At 40.9% G+C, this 16,812-nt stretch overlaps 1 protein-coding gene across 2 annotated transcripts in view; it reads left to right on the forward strand.

Moving 5' to 3' along the window:
• TMEM132C (transmembrane protein 132C) overlaps window positions 1–16,812 on the forward strand; it is a 220,920-nt gene that overhangs the window by 189,915 nt on the left and 14,193 nt on the right. The gene's annotated exons all lie outside the window — the stretch shown is intronic.

The following is a 16,812-nucleotide window of genomic DNA, read 5'->3' on the forward strand; positions in this document are numbered from 1 at the left end:
CACGCTGAGTTTCAGTAGAATTTCAGTGTTTAATTTTTATTTGTGTCCTAATTTTAAAATGACTTGGTAATGTCACCTCAAGTCCTCTGTGCACAGAGCTCATTCACTGCAAAACCAGCTCTGCTGTTAGTACTGCCTCTCCAGGTGTTTCTTATCACCTTTCCAGCTGTGATTATCACCTCCACAGCTGCATCAGTGGAATGGATTGGATGAGTGTTCCCCAGCAACTGCAATGCAAAGTCATCCTGGTCGACTTCACGTTCTGCTCAGAGCTGGTTTGAATTAACAGCTTGATTCTGCACAGAAGTGGCTAGAAAGCATTCACATGACCCGTCCATCAATTTAGCACTAGCAGCTTAATGTCGCGCAGTAACAAACACCAGTGGGGTAGTATTGTCTTAAGGCAACACAGCTATTTCTGTTACGAACATGTAGTCAAAGCCCTGAAGGAAATTCACAGTTGCGCAGGGAGTCGGTACAAAGACTATGCTCTGCGTGCATCCTGTTGCGGTTTCCACACAGGACGTTCGTGGTGCATGGTCTTTAAGCAAGGATGATTTTACCCTTGGTCTATAAGCTCTTTTGATCGGGGATTTCATTATATTATCTGATTTTACAGCATATAGCAAAGTGGGCTTGTGAAGATACTCTTTAAGTGTTCTTTAATATCCTGTCAGCTCTCTTGGATGTATAGTGTACAAATAGTAATGCCACAACATTTCGTATTACAGTCTGTATTTTCACAGAAAGCAATAAAAGTCCTGTGAACTTGCAGGATCCAGCAGTTTGCTGCACTATTGTAGAATTTATGTAGAAGCATTTATTACACCAGGAATAAGTAGGTGGGAAAAATAGTCATATGTTGAACTAATAAAGCCATTATAGAAGACTTTTACAGGAAACTTTCTGCTTTCAGTGGATCCTTCAGAGCCAAACAAATCTCTCCAATTTGCTGGAGCTTGAAGTGCTCCCATATATCAGATGCTTTACAGAATTTTTAATGTCAAAGAATTCCTGTTAACCTTTTTCCTGAGGTAGCCACCTAACTACAAATCAAAGTAATAGCTAGAATTTAGTTTAGGGATCATCCTGATTTTAACCTTATTTGAAGCCACATTTCTGAGTAAGAAAAAATACAGGGTAGCGTTCACAAATCTAAATAAATAAATAAATAAATTCAGAAAAGGACTACTGTGTCCTCCAAATTAGCCATCTTGCTTAAACAGCTTACAAAATTTAACCAAATAATTCCAGCCCCATGGGGATTTCGTCTTTCCAACAGGGAAAATGAACAGTGTGAAGTTCTTCCATTCAGAGGAAGACTCAGATCAGGGGAAAAATATATATATATATCTGATGGGCATTTGTTAAATGTCACCAGATGATGCATAGAAAACAACAGCACGATGATTTCTGAAATAAAAATCCCTCTGCAAAAATTACTTCTGGGTTTTATAGTTTTGGAACATATGGCTCAAGAAGAAATTAAATTTCCCAAATCTTACAAAACAAGAGTGTTCTTGCAGTAATTGCAGTACAGCCTGAACTATTGCAGTTCTCCAACAATTTGTTTGGAAAGAATGCTTTCTTGAAGCACTATGTCCTTTGATTAGCACTTGAGACCCTGCTGTGCTCTTCTCTTATTTTCTACAGAAGTAATTTATCTCCACTAAAAGGGTTTCTTAAAATGGAGCCTGTTTTCACTATCAAAATGTTTTTAAGTGACTTTTCTAGAAGCCTCCCTATCTAGCCACTCTGAAGTTGAAGTGAAACAAATAACTGGAGGCTAACACACGGTCTTTATTGGAATCAACTAGAGAAATTTTTCAAGTGTAATTTCTTTCTCTTCAAAAATGTTTTGAAATTGCTCAGATGAATAGAGAAACTGTCCTCTGTGTATTTAGAAATATATGCAGAATCTCTAGAGGAATTCATCTGTGACATGAGTGCTAACCGCTATGAACCATACAGCTAGTTAAAAAATGGAGTTCAATGAAATACAGTGAACAAAAAGATTTTATCATCTCACCATAGAGGGAAAAGGGTGCTTTTTTTTTTTTTTTTAATCTAGAATGTTGCAGTTTCCAGGAAATTTCTTTACATGGGGAAATGAAGTTTGGGTTTCAAGTCAAATTGACAGGTTCATACTGGTTCTGATTTTAAAAAGCACTCAAAGCTTCAAATGGAGCACAAAGGCCTTTCATCCTTAATTCATTTTGAAGTTTCCTATCAAGTTTTTATGTTAAAGTCTTTGAATATATCATCTTCCTCTGTAAAATACTGGTTTAGGTACCTTGTTGGGAGTAACCTTTCTGTTTAAAAAAAAAAAAGTTCAGTCATCATAAATTCTATCTGTTGGAGAGAGTTCATGGTATGTTCAACAAAGAATATGTTCATGTTTACAGTTCACTTTCCCAAGCATCCCTGTCATAGCAGAACCAAAGTATATTTACAGGTATGAAAGCCTGTAGATTAATTTAAGTCACAAAATAAGAAAAGTAAGGAGTTATTGATGAGAGCTATTTCATACATAGACATATTATCATTTAGAGGTTCACACAGATGTTTTTGTTTAATTTTGATTGTGTGGAATTTCTGATAAGTTTGGATTCAGGCAAACATACAGAGTTAGTCCAGAAGTTGAAAGCGATTGGTGCCTATTAGCACTTGGCTTGTATTTTTTAGTCATCAAATAAATAAGTGTCCATTTGTATGGTCCATGTAAAGAGCCTAAAAGTAACATTTCTGCCCAGAAATTTGAATGGCCATCAGATAAAAGAATATTTATAGTAGTTTTTACAGTGCCTTCAGTTTGGCTGCAGTTACATTATTCTCAATAACAGAGCCCCATGGAAATCTAAACCTAAGATATATCTGCAAGTAACAGGTAATAGTTTCCCCAGTGATAAGCATGGTCTCGATGCAGCTCAGTGCACAGTTTGTGTCCTGTCTTAATCTGCTGACTACTACTCCTTTTACTTTTTTATTGTCTCATAGTTTCATCTCTTTACTTCCAAATTTACAGTTGATTTCATGAACTTTACAAGTCTTTGAATGCTCTAGACCTTCACACTGTGGTCCAACCTTTTAAAAGTGGACAGAAAATTTATTATGGCACTAAAAATCAAGCAACAGCCAAATTTTACTTTGCTAAGCTGGAATTTACCAATAGGATCCATATATCTGGATCCATTAATAGTAATTGCTGTTGCATGTGTAGGCTCCTTTTCATCTCCTGCAAATTTAAGTGGAATGTGGCTGCTTTTGCTGGTGCTTTTGTGCAGTTTGCTCAAGAGCAGGTACTGCTCTGGGTTCCTGGGTCACCTGGCTGCTAGAACAGATGCAGTTTCATGCTGTGAAGAGCAGCAGAGTTTCAGGAGACTTGCAATACCTTGTGACATTTCCAGATTGAAAACTCTTGATAACACGTACAAACTTGAGGGTGGTTTTTTCCATTAAAATAACCCAAGTTCAAAAATCTTCAGTGCTACATGTATTTCAGAAGCTACTGTAAACATTTTGGGTTTGTATTTCATCATTCTTGGACTAGCTTTTATCCCATTGCTACATGAGGGGATGCTGTATGCATGGTATTATATTCTTATTGTATTGCTGTTTTTTTATAATTGGTAAATTAAAAGCTGGATACTAGTCTCAGTGTATTGGCCTTGAACCATATGCTAAAGACCTTATTTACTAGTTTCTTTTAATTTTTAAGTAGCTTTGAGATGCATTCAGATTAAAACATGGATTCAGATAATATTAGTCAACACATGCAGCTGGTGTGGTCATCCCTGGAAACAGAAACAGAGATCTTGCCTTTAAGATGTCCCTTGGTAGTTTTTAATGAACAGTGGGCTCTTGGTTTCATTGGGACTGAAGAGCAGAGGGAGACATTAACTGCAGGTAAAGGCCACTGCAAGAATGTTAGGAATTTTTGTTAGGAGCTAAAACCCAGGACAGTGTCACAGCTGTCCCTCTCTTATCACAGTAACTTGAAACAAAATCCCAGTTCAAAGCAGCACTGAACTGTTGGGGGCTGAAAATCTGGCTAGGGGGGTTTATGGTTGAACTGTAGCTTAATAGCTGGAAGACAAGAACTAGTGCTGGTATCAACACTTTCAAAGCAATAGTGATAGGACTTACAGACACCTGTCAAGGTTACAGATCTTGTTTAAAGGCCCAGGAATCATTTACACACATGAGTAACTTTGCTGTGAATACTGCTGACATCAGGGAACATACTCATATGATGGTCATTTAGGATTCCTAAATGTTTCAGACATTTTGCCATTTGTGGTGGAAACAGTTTATGAAATGAAATTAATTCTTACTAAATAGATGCAAACTCATGTTGAAATGTCTGCTCATCATTTGTGGATTTATTCAGATTAAAGGCCAGTCTGGATGCTGTGTAACACATTTTGCCAATAAGGAAGCTGACAGATGGACCTTTTCATAGGAGATAAACAAATAGTTGTGTACTGAGTGTAGTAATTTATTTTTAAAATTTAATATCTGGAACCATATCACAAGACGCTCTTTACTAAGGAAAAATCATCAGCACTTCATTATTTAGATGATATTTTGCTATTGTCTTATTATACCTGATCTTACACAAATAGCTATCCTTCAACCTCTTCAGTTGTTTTTCAACTACAAAGAAATTTCTCTGTTCTTCCTGACTTTCCAGTATTTGCAAAACTTGAAATGTGTTTTAAAGCTTGATACAGAAGCCCTGTTTTCCCTTTGATAGGCAGAGGAACCACTAGTTAGCAACATCCATATGTATTTTTTATTAAAAGTTGAGTTATGCATTTTCCTGCTAGTAAGTTGAATGCAGTTCCAAGCTGAGTGGCTGATCTACAGGCAGCTATTAAAGAATAAGCCTCAATCCTGCACTCATTAAAGTGCTGCACTCATTAAAGCCATCAGGAAAGCTCAACCCTGAAATTTTAATGGTATGGGGACAGTCCCTCAGGCTCCTAATGTTTTGTCATAGTACCATGGCTATTTCCATATAAGAATCTGTGTGTATGGATGCCTTTTCATCATATATATTGCTTAGGCACCAAACAGAAAGATACTTGCTTTGACTCGAATCAGTGGCTGTATATTGGGGCAACATGACTACTTGCTCTCTGAGTATGGGGGTTGGATGCCAGACTTCAAAATTCAAAAGCAGGTTTCTGCCAGTAAAGGAAATCATCTTTCCCTTTATTTATATTAGCCCTACCTAGAAAAGTGTGGTTATCCATGCATAAGCAAGGCTGATATTCCGTTAGTGAGATCAGAGATCCCCACATTATACATATATTGACCTGAATGGGGATCAGCTGCTCCCCACAGCTGATGGACTGACCGGGGATAATGTCCTGCTGGAGCACCAGCTTCTGCTACCTTGTCTACTTACTGTAAGGGCTCAGCTGGTCCCTGGATCCGTTGGTACTTTCCAGATATGCAACCATGAGAGAGCAAAACAGGCACCCAGGGAATGGTGAGATGAAGACAGGTGATGACAGAAACACTGGTGAGATGGAAGAGTGTGAAGTGTTATATTAAAGAAAGTGCTAGTGCGAAAACACATTGGTCTGTCAAAACCTGTATGAAGATGAATGGGAATCAGGGTGTGACTGTCCTTACCTGGTGCATTGCAGTGCTAAAGGATATGGAAACGCCTGAGATTGTTAAGGAAGGACCTAAATATCTGGTGTGTTGCTCTCCACAGGGCTAATTCAAGATCTAGTGCTTTTCCCATTAAAATGTGACATGATGAGCTTTACAGAACTGATCTTGCAGAGAATCAGTGCTTCTGGTCCTAAACACAGCTTGGAGATAATTATATTTGGTTCAGTGAAACGTTATTACAGATACTGCCAAAATATAAAAATAAGGAATCTCTTCAGTATCAGAGGAAAGTTAAGTCTGCTTAGAACAAAGCTTCCCATGGCATCTAAGGTTTCTTCCCTGTGCTTTCTTACCAGCAGCATCTGGAGGCAGATAATGATGTGGTGGGTTGTGATGAAGTGTGATGGTGATGTCAAGGGGAAGCAGAGTTTCAGAAGATTTCGTCCCATTAGAAACCCTGGCACATCACGGGCACGTTACATTTTCCCTCAAACCTTTCAACTCCTGCTGCATACGGCAGGGTAAGCGTCCAAACTTGCATTGCATTTCTGCACCTCAGCATACACATATATTCTTCATATGGGGCTTTATTGCAAAGCCTTCAAGACTCAGAGGATTTAGGGCTTCACATTATGTTTTTAGTGCAGGTTATAGGAGAAAATAAAAACAAGGGGCTGACTAGGAAGAACTGGTTGTTTCCTACCAGCTATTTTGATTGAGGAAGAACACTAACTTCCAATAAAAAGCTCCTACAGTGAATATAATGCAATTGATTTATTGCTCATTTTTTACTTAGGTCAAATAAAACTCTATTTGGCGTTTGTTAGCTAGGTGAAACTGTTGTAGAGCTGAGCATGCTGTATAACGAGTGGATAAACTTCTGATTAAAACAAGTCTCATTCCTAACTCAATCCTATAAACTAAAGGGAGAAATGAAAAATCACACTAGAAGGGGTTTCCCTGAATCCAGTGTGGTCTAATAATAGACAGACCATATTCTGTGCAGTCACTTTAGTGTAATGCTCTCTTCTGTGGTTTTATGGCAGTCCTGCAAGATTCAGTGAAAGTGTGGAGGGGTCAATGTAAACAACAGCAGCTACTGCCAGACCTCCTCCAGCATAATATGCAGGCAGCTACTCATGGAGGGTTCAGGTACTTCAGCCCACACAGTCAAAATTGTAGCAGTACTCTCATTTTAAAAAAAATAAAGTAGTTGTACAAATTTCTGGAAGCGATGTAGAAAAGTTGGACTACTACTCGTACGGTGCCTGTGTGTTCATTCTCAGGCTTGCAAGTCTGCCCTTGGTTAGCTCCAGGATCAGGAGCTGAAAGCTCAGTCCACGTGACACTGTGCTGAGAGCCAACACAGCGACGCTGCTTTTGGGCGCTGAGCTGGGGTCTCCGCACAGGGCTGCAGGGACCACCAGCAGGCTCAGAACAAGCATGGGGATCTCTGTCACATCCGCCGCATGGTGCAGATACCCCCAAGGGCCACCACAAATGACTTTCCTCGAGTTTATGTTTGGTAGCTGATGAACTGCAAATGCATTTCGTACTCACCATGCCCTAATACAGCCTTGAAAGCCCTCAAAAGCAGAAGCTGTATCTCTGAGTCCAAACCCAGCAGCCTATTTCTCTGATGGCTCCTCTTTCCTCTTCTGATACTATGTGTTCCTGTAATTTGTGTGAAACCAAAAAGCTTCAAAAACAGGAAAGTAAGTTACAGCGTGGAAATTCCATTGTTCTGCTGTTCTGTGACTTTGTAGGCTTTTCTTCTGGTAAATCTGTTATGTTGTATTCTGAACAGAATTGCAAATAGAAAGCCCACCTCCTTGCCCTCCTCCATACTTCTCATAGTCAGTGATTAACTGGGATCAATATACATCAGTAGAGCACGAGAGCTTTAGAAAAATGAGCTTTACCACACACTTCTGTCAGATGCAAATATGATATATAGGCCAGCAATACATGGAGCTTTCAGGGAAGACATTATATCATTAATGTATACCAGTACTCACCACGCAGTCAGCCTCCGGGGAAATTGAAACTCAAAATTGATATGGTCTGGGATATTTAAATTCAGCAATAAAAGTTGTAAATACCTTGCCATCACATAATATGCAAAAATTTCAAGGGCAGCTAAAGAAACTTTTAAACCATATCCTTGCAGACTTCTTCCCCTGTCATCTCATGCCTTCAACCAGCTCACTGCCCAGGTTAGTGATGTCAGTATGGAGAACCTATACATCCCAAATGAAAAATCAAAGTGGAGTGGCAATAACAGTGCCTCAAGTTCCACAGAAAGTGCTTTAACATCAACTTCAGAGCTGCAAGATCAAGACCAGGAAAGTAAATGGGAGAAATAATATTAGTCTAGTGACAGCTGTAGATATGATGGGAAGATAAGCAGTTTTCTCCAGACCTTTTTGAGTAATACAGTGAGAAGAAACGATGGTTCGCTTCTCCTTTCCTTTTCTGCCAATAGGGGTAATTTACACATTGTGAATTTCTATATTGTGGATACATACATGACAAGCATTGTGATTTTCTCAAATGTGCAACTACTGTAGATGGCATTAAAAGTCCCTGTGTTCACCCTGTGATCCTGCTTTGCCATGCAAGATATTTGGGGCCATGCTGCATATATAGTCTGGCATATCCCTACTGAGTAGGAGCCAAACTCTCTGTTCAGCCCCATTTTCAGAAATTAGTTGACTCGAGAGTGCACAAAACAAGACAGATTTTGTTTTACGTGATAATGCTAGCTGCAGAGAGCTCCTGTGGCTCAGTGCAGCTACAGTTCAGCTTCAAAAGCTGGTCATTTGGGAGCAAATAGATGCCCTCCAGTCTCAGCTGGCATTTGGTGCCCCTTTTACTCTCTCAGTTCTGTCGTAGTGAATGATATTCAGTTAGTTAAATGTACTGCTTCTGCTCTGCAAAGCTGCCAGCAAAATCTTTGTAATGAGATTAGATAATGTACAGCCTTTTCCCTAAGAAATGCTCTCTAGCTTTGGGGTTTTTCTACTTAGTTTTGCTAATCTGGCTGCTGATACTGAACATGCAGACCCTTCTCTGCAGAGAGAGTCCAAATTGCTTCTAAACTATGGTCCTAATTCTACAGTTCTCCTCCTCTTCAGCACTCAGGGCTCGATCCCCCTGTTATTAGTGCAGGTTCCTGGGAACTTGGCCTGAGAACTGATCACAGGGATTGAAACCGCATTTGGAATGTGGCGGCTGTTTACAAGCACAAAGCAACACCAACGCACCAGCCATGCCGGCCATTGAAAACTGCAGCTAATTCTAAGAGAGGCAGAATGAGGCTTAAATCAGTTATTGAAGTGTAATACCTGCCCTACTCCCTCATCGCAAAAGTAATTACTCCAGAATAGGAGTAATTATTCCTCAACTATTTCAAGAAATAAATCCATTCTTTTTCTTTTGGTGGGTCATAGGTAAAAACAACTTTCAGGGTTATTCTTGCACGTAATGTGAAAAAGCAAGACTTTCATTTATTAAGATGACAGTCTTATCAGTGTTAAGTCTGCATTACTCTATCTACCTTTATGCTCGCCCTGGGAGGGGGGGTTTGGGCTTCGCTTTCCAGGCCACTGAGCACAGCTCCAGCTGTAGGCAGTGGAAATGAGGGGTGGCTCTGGCAAGTCATAGAATCGTAGAATGGTTTCGGTTGGAAGGGACCTCAAAGCCCATCTAGTTCCAACCCCCTGCTGCAGGCAGGGACACCCTCCACTAGACCACGTTGCCCAAAGCCCCATCCAACCTGGTCTTAAACACTTCCAGGGACGGGGCCTCCACAACCTCTCTGGGCAACCTGTCAAGTCGAGTTACACTAGCAATTAGCAACTCCTATAATGGATGCTTCCATTTTAAAGGCTGCTCTAATGGTGCCACAAAGCTGTAAATATCATCCCAGGGATCAAGGAAGAGCTCAGGTCTGAAGCTTTAACTCTTATCACACTTAAACAGTTTAACATGAAAAAATGAATAGTATGGGCCTTGAGACAGCTTCCATTTTCTGGTAGCAGGTTATTGATTATTCAGGATTATGCAGCCAGGCATTGAAATCCTTCTTATGAAGCAGCTGCCATCGCCTAACGTTCAAGTAGCATAGGATTTCCTTTATGTATAAGACCATAGTGTTTAATTGGAATCAAGGCTAGAGAGCTATATAAAGTCTCTCCCAAAACTTTTAGAATTTAATAGAAAATAATTCTCCTTCTACAGAGGATGTTGTTAAAAAAAATCTTAGAAGAAATTCTATAGCAAGAACATGAACATTACAAAAATCTAAAGGATTTTCCTAAAAGCTTGTGGAATAATTATCACTGTCTAATATTTTCTATACATTATTTGTCAGTATATTCAGTGGATAAGTCATTGTGGTGCTCTGTAGTCCTTAATGGAATGAATGACTTTGTTCACAAAGCTTAACCTCCATGAGCTTCAGTTGCCCTTCTGGTATGTAAGAGTGATGCTACCGAGCGGAAATACTAGGGGTGTCATATATTTGAAAAGTGCTGAACATCACTATTCTTTACTAATTATCCTGTAATATTTTTTTCATTGAAATTGAGATTCTTTTAAGAGATACTGGAAAAATCTTTTTGCTCATAGAAGTGCTTTCATAAATATTTAAACATTTATGTAACCTTTGAATATTTTAGCAACATTTATATTAGTATAACAGAAATGGGTAAATGGGTTTACACCAAAATACAAAATGCTGAACCTGATGAATACAAGCAGGGCATCTACCATTATCATATCTCCTCATTTCTGTTCAGTCTTAAAGTTCTGAGACTTTTAAAACCTCAGGGTATTTAATTAAGGGCTAACCATACAGACTTCTACCTAGAAAATGGACTGACTGATACCTCAATGTGTTGGGTTTGCATGGCAAGGTTTTGGTAGCGGGGGGGCTACAGGGATGGCTTCTGTGAGAAGCTGCTAGAAGCTTCCCCTGTGTCTGACAGAGCCAATGCCAGCCGGCTCCAAGACAGACCTGCCGCTGGCCAAGACCAAGCCAATCAGCGCCTCTGTGATAACATATTTAAGAAAGAGAAAAACAGCTAGAGAGAGCTTTTGCAGCCAGAGAGAGGAGTGAGAAGATGTAAGAACATCTGCAGACACCAAGGTCAGTGCAGAAGGAGGGGGAGGAGGTGCTCCAGGCGCCGGAGCAAGATTCCCCTGCAGCCCGTGGTGAAGACCATGGTGAAGCAGGCTGTTCCCCTGCAGCCCATGGAGGGAGGATGAGGGGGTGTAGAGATCCCCCCTGCAGCCCGTGGAGGAAGGATGAGGGGGTGTAGAGATTCCACCTGCAGCCCGTGGAGGACTCCACGCTGGAGCAGGTGGAGGCACCTGAAGGAGGCTGTGGCCCGTGGGAAGCCCACGCTGGAGCAAGCTCCTGGCAGGACCTGTGGCCCCATGGAGAGAGGAGCCCAGGCCAGAGCAGGTTTGCTGGCAGGACTTGTGACCCCGTGGGGGACCCCACGCTGGAGCAGTTTGCTCCTGAAGGTCTGCACCCTGTGGGAGAGACTCACGTTGGAGCAGTTCATGAAGGACTGTCTCCCATGAGAGGGACCCCACGCTGGAGCAGGGGAAGGATGAGAGGAGTCCTCCCCCTGAGGAAGAAGCAGCAGCAGAAACACCATGTGATGAACTGACCGTAACCCCCATTCCCCATCCCCCTGTGCCACTGAGGGGGGAGGAGGTTGAAGCCAGGAGTGAAGTTGAGCCCGGGAAGATGGGAGGGGTGGGGGGAGGTGTTTTAAGAGTTGATTTTATTTCTCATTCCTCTACTCTGTTTTACCTAGTAATAAATAAGATGAATTCCCTCTCTAAGTTCGGTCTGTTTTGCTCGTGATGATAATTAGTGAATGATCTCTCCCTGTCCTTATCTCAACCCACAAGCTTTTCGTTGTACTTTTCCTCCCCTGTCTAGAGAACGAGGGGAGTGATAGAGCAGCTCTGGTGGGCACCTGGCCTCCAGCCTGGGTCAACCCACCACAGTCATAAACTTTCGGTGTTCATAAGCTTGGCGGGATTGCCATATTAAAAACTTTTCTTTTTGTCCTTTAAAACTGTCCTTCAGAGCCTGGGTTGATATCTCCAGAGGTGAAAAACCACTAGGAGATAAACAAGTTTAGACTAGACTAGACTAGACTCAGAGAGTCAGTGCAACTCGTTTATTTTTAGGTCTTATACTTGTTGTTCTTTCCACTCCTGTGTACAACAGATAGGAAACAGAACAGACAGCATTTTGAGTTCACCATCCTTTGAAAGACAGTCTTAGCTTGTATTTGACATGAAATTTCTGTCTTGTAAACTATCTGCCTCCACCAGTAATTGAATGAAGATCTCTCAGGAATCTGTAGCAGCATTTAACCCAGCAAAACCGATATTCTTACAGCCCCTTTATGGCTGCAGAGTCCAAGGCAGTACGCTGTCACATCCTTTGTGGTGACCTCAAGCTGCTCATGCTCCCTTCTTGCAATTTTGCAATACAGAGGCCATGGTGGGATTAAGACCTTAATCTGAAAGGAGTAAGTAAAGGAAGACGCAGAGGTTCTGCATTTGACTGCTAACGGTGCTGGGAACGTCCCTAATATTCACTGCAACTAATCTGTTCACTACCAGGTGGAAAGGTACGTTTGCTCCCCAGATCACAAAGTCACATCGTGCCATAGGTAGTGATTCAGGAGTGACTCTCTCTTGATTTCCAGACTGTCGTTTTCTCTGTCAGCTCAATAAAATGTGATTTGTTGCAGAGAGAATCTATCCAAGTCATTTGGAAAGGCAATGGCCTTTGTTACAAAGGGGCACAAAAATATAATGCCAGAAAAAGAAAGACAAAGAAGAAACCTCTAGGGAATTGTGCTTAGCCCTGTCTTTTGCTGTCTAGCTTCTTTATTTTGGTTTTAATCTGGAGAGAGAAGTTAGAAAAATAGAAAAAAGGGGGAAAGTAGCTCAATGCAGCTTAATAATGAAAGAAACTGCTGAAATAGCATCAGAAAGCTCTTTAAAATGCAAAACTTCTGGCTGATCTGCTACGGAGAATAGAAAAAAAGCCAATCACTTAAAGGTAGTAGCTAAGCAGGCTTTCCCTTCATCATCTCTCACTTCTTCTGATGCCAAAGATCAAAAGCACTTTCAGAGGGAAGATGTTTTCATAGTAAAAGCATAAATACTACAGGACATGAGACACAGATCACTGTTCACAGAGTCGCCAGCTTCTATCAGAAACTTCCTTAGACTACGGTGGACAGGACTCACAGATGAGAGCCGGTCATTGTACTATTCAGTGACCTCCCAGAAGCATTGCAAAACCCTGGAGAAAAACAGAGAGATACTTTTACCTATGATTAAACAAACATACCTTTTAAATTAAAACCAGTTTGAGTTCTAGTATGATCCAGTTTAATTTATTAGTCTTTTTAATCTCCCTGCTATCCTTCCTCCATGATTCCATGCCATGGCGTTTTAGGTTGTCAGTACCAGTCCTGTGTTTCCATCTCTTTTAACCCCAGATGAGAACAGATGAAAATAGCTTTCCCAAGTCTGTGCTGAATAACTCCAAAACCAAGTTGACTGTGATGTTATTTCCATCCAAGTTAATGTGAGCTAAGGAGCTCTGTTGTTGCACCACGTAACCCCTGCCCTTTTTTTGTGAGGGGTGTCTGCTTAGCAAATCAGACCTTACATGCGGCTTGCTGATGTCATAGCAAAGTCAGTACATCTGGATTTGTTCTCCGAGGCTGAGAAATCAGTTTTTATTTTTTAAGTGACACTGTGTGAGGCAAAGGTAAGGGAAGCAAACCCACTTGCTCTCATTCTGCTAGCCTGCTGTGGCTAAGCTTAGCTGAGATGTGTTGCTTAGAGAAGCTGTAGTCTATGGAATAGCTTTAATTGAACATTTCACGAGAAGGAGTATCCTTAATCCTGTGCGTACGGAGAGCACACACACATTGTGAATTAGACACTGTGATACTTTCTCCTTTTCATGCCCTGTACAGCACTAGTTGGGAAGTCTGTTGCCTTTTGTCAAAAGCAAACAATGTTGCTTCAGGAGTGGATACCTGAAAGCGTGATACTTAAAATGCATACGGTAATACAATATAAGCCTTCCTCCTCCTCCACTCTCTGTGCGCTACCTCTTTATCAGAAATGCAGGAACAGAAGCAAGAGCATGTGTAAGGACATTAGCAGTGCTTGCACTTGGTGAAGAGAGTAATGTTTTTCTCAATGCAACTCATAAAGACCTGCCACTATTGCTGATGCATGTCCAGTAATAAATACTAACCTGTAGCAATTTTAAAGGCTGCATAGTAGCTACAGCAGCCACCTCCTTAGGATGCTTATATATTTGTTTAGCCATTTGTTTGTTGCATACACATGAAGGAAAATAGCAGCTTTACAAATACAGATGGAGATTGGATCTCAGCCCAGAACCATTTAGGAATTGCAGTTTTGCTACTATTGTTATTGTGTTTTTTCTCTGACAGTCACATTTGTTCTGTTGCTGACAACACTGAGCTTTAGATAATATTAAATCATACATCTAGACCAGACCTGGTCAGTCTGAAGCTGAGTATGTTACCATAAATCTTTTGTCAGCATGTGCACGTGGTTTACTATATGCATAAATAAGCAACTTGTACAACTAACTCAGAAAGTTCATTCATTTGTCTTTGGGATGAACTCCATAGAAATAAATGGGATGGAACCAGTTTCAGGATGGCAATGGCTGCTGCTCCAAGCAGAATTAAGATCTTATGGACAAGCCTCCCAAAAGCTTCCGCTCAAAGGAAGATAGGGCTAAAGAACAAAGAAGCTGCTTTGTCAAATGTTCCAGACATAGGGTCTTCTGTCCCGAGCACACACACTACTTCCCATTTGGCTCTAGAAGTCGTTCTGTGTTCCAAGTGCAGTGCAGTTCTCTGACTGGTGCTGACCAAGGCTCCGTGGGTTGTGTTGTTTACATCAGTGAGGGAAAATGGATAGAAAGGGTTGACTTGACTTTCCTGAGGTTATAGAGGAAGACAGAAATTAGAGTCTGTGTCAGTCAGGACTTCTTTGTACCCTGAACTTCATTGAGGATGTTGTGCCACAGGTAACATTCATATGTGGCATATTATTTAGATGTGAATTCCTTTTAACTTCAGCCATCCAAGAATTAGGTATCTGGTCTAAGATGCTTCTCAGGGTCTCCATATCTGGTGGAGACACACGGGCAGCTTCAGGGTAGTAATACTGCCAAGCATCGAGAGAGGCAAGTCACCCACTGGCCATTCCTCCTTCCATGCAGCTGAGACAGCAGCAAGACAACAGGCTTGCGTTAGACATCAGCAGCTCAAATACAGGAGCTGAATGCCCCCAATATGTCCTAGTGGCTGTATACTGTATACTGCTCTAGGCAGAAATGCCTCTGTGATCAGGAAGTCACGGCTTTAACTCCTGACACGTAGCCTTTGCTTGCCTCTGCAGTTGGAGTTGTTTTCGTGAGAAGCATTTTCATGATGTTTCTTCTCCCAGGGTGAAGCTGATGCAAAGGCACCATAGAAAGAAAGAGCAGTGCCTCTAGAAAAGAGTTCTGAATTACTGCATGGGATTATATATTATATTAGGCACCTCTGTTGCATAGTACTTTTAGATTAGATCAAATAGTCATTCTGAAACAGCCTAGTGTGTACTAACCCCTTTTCTGTATTGCCATTCAAGTTAATACATGTAAGAATAGGGCATGCCATTCATAGTGATAAAATGAAGAACTTTCTGCCACCCTCAGACTTTTAAACCTGTCTCAGATGGTCTGAGGGAGAAACCTAAACAGACGGATGGGTCTGCTATTGTAGTACGTAGTACTGTTTTTGGTCAACAGAGCCCAGTTACAGCATAACCCTCTTAGGGAATGAGTCATAGAAATGTTTATATTATGTTCTCTGAAGTTTTATTTTGCAATCTTGCCATCAAATATTTTACCAGAATGTGAGCAGTGCCTAAACCTGACAGAGGATACGAATGGGATGTGTATGTCAAACTAGGAGCAGTTTAGCTCCTGTATCTGTGGTCACAGAGGACATCCATCTGTTTGATTAGCCTGGGGACGTATGCATTTCCAGCTGATAATCATTTGAATAAGATGATATTGGGAATGGGAGTGGGGATAAAACGGAGCAGATGATAATATAAATATATGTTCAGGTGGGGAGACACATTGCCACCACTAACAATACTCATTATGGGTGATGAAATAGAATTCTGATGGGATGGGAGCAAAAGCACTAGTTGAAGAGATCTGCTGGGTTTACTGTTAATTTCTGCAGACATACCAGCTCATTTAGTAATCTAACAGCTCCCATTGCTAGCCACTTAATGTATGATTAATGTGCCACAGGATTTCCCTAGACATTTATGACACCTTTAGGAATAGATATGACAATGACTTTATCACATGGAGTCACTTCATACTATCTGCATCTCTCTTAATGATTTATATATTCAGGAGTGATTTTATCACTAGTACTCAGTAACGTAATAAATGAGAAAACTCAATGGTCTGTAAATTACAACATTGATTAAAGAAGTGATTGCTGATATAACTCTTACATGACTATGGTAATGCTTGCTTATATTTCAGGACAGCAGTTACATGTTAATGATAAATCTACTGCAGTGTTTAGAAATACTTTACAGCTTTAATCAAAATGTAAACATTTATAAACAGATAATGTTTATTGTGGAGGAAACGAGTAGACTTCTGTTACTCTTCAGTGGATGAAATCCACTCCAGAGCCAGCTTTGTCTTGACGACTGAAAGCAGCGTCACCCCCTGATGAAGGTACTCATCAGGGTAGAGCTTTGATTTGCTGCTTGAGTCTATTGAGACCTGGGTTTGTTTGTTGGATTCCTCTTGACCAAGCCATGAAGGAGCCTTGTTCATTGTAAATTCCACAGCACTGTGATCGGCTAGTGGCTCACTGCATAAAAAACAGAAAATCAACCACCAGCTTCATAAATAGTATCCAGTCTTTAGGCATCTCTAGCGTAATTATGCCTCCTGAGCCAATGAAGGATTTTTGTGTTCAGCTGCTCCCATTGTAAAAGGCCATGATTAACATGCATAAAGAGAAGGGAGCCTTTTTTGTTTGTTTTTGGTTTTGAGATGCC

This window comes from Balearica regulorum, chromosome 17, assembly GCF_011004875.1.
Source record: "Balearica regulorum gibbericeps isolate bBalReg1 chromosome 17, bBalReg1.pri, whole genome shotgun sequence".
NCBI lineage: Eukaryota > Metazoa > Chordata > Aves > Gruiformes > Gruidae > Balearica > Balearica regulorum.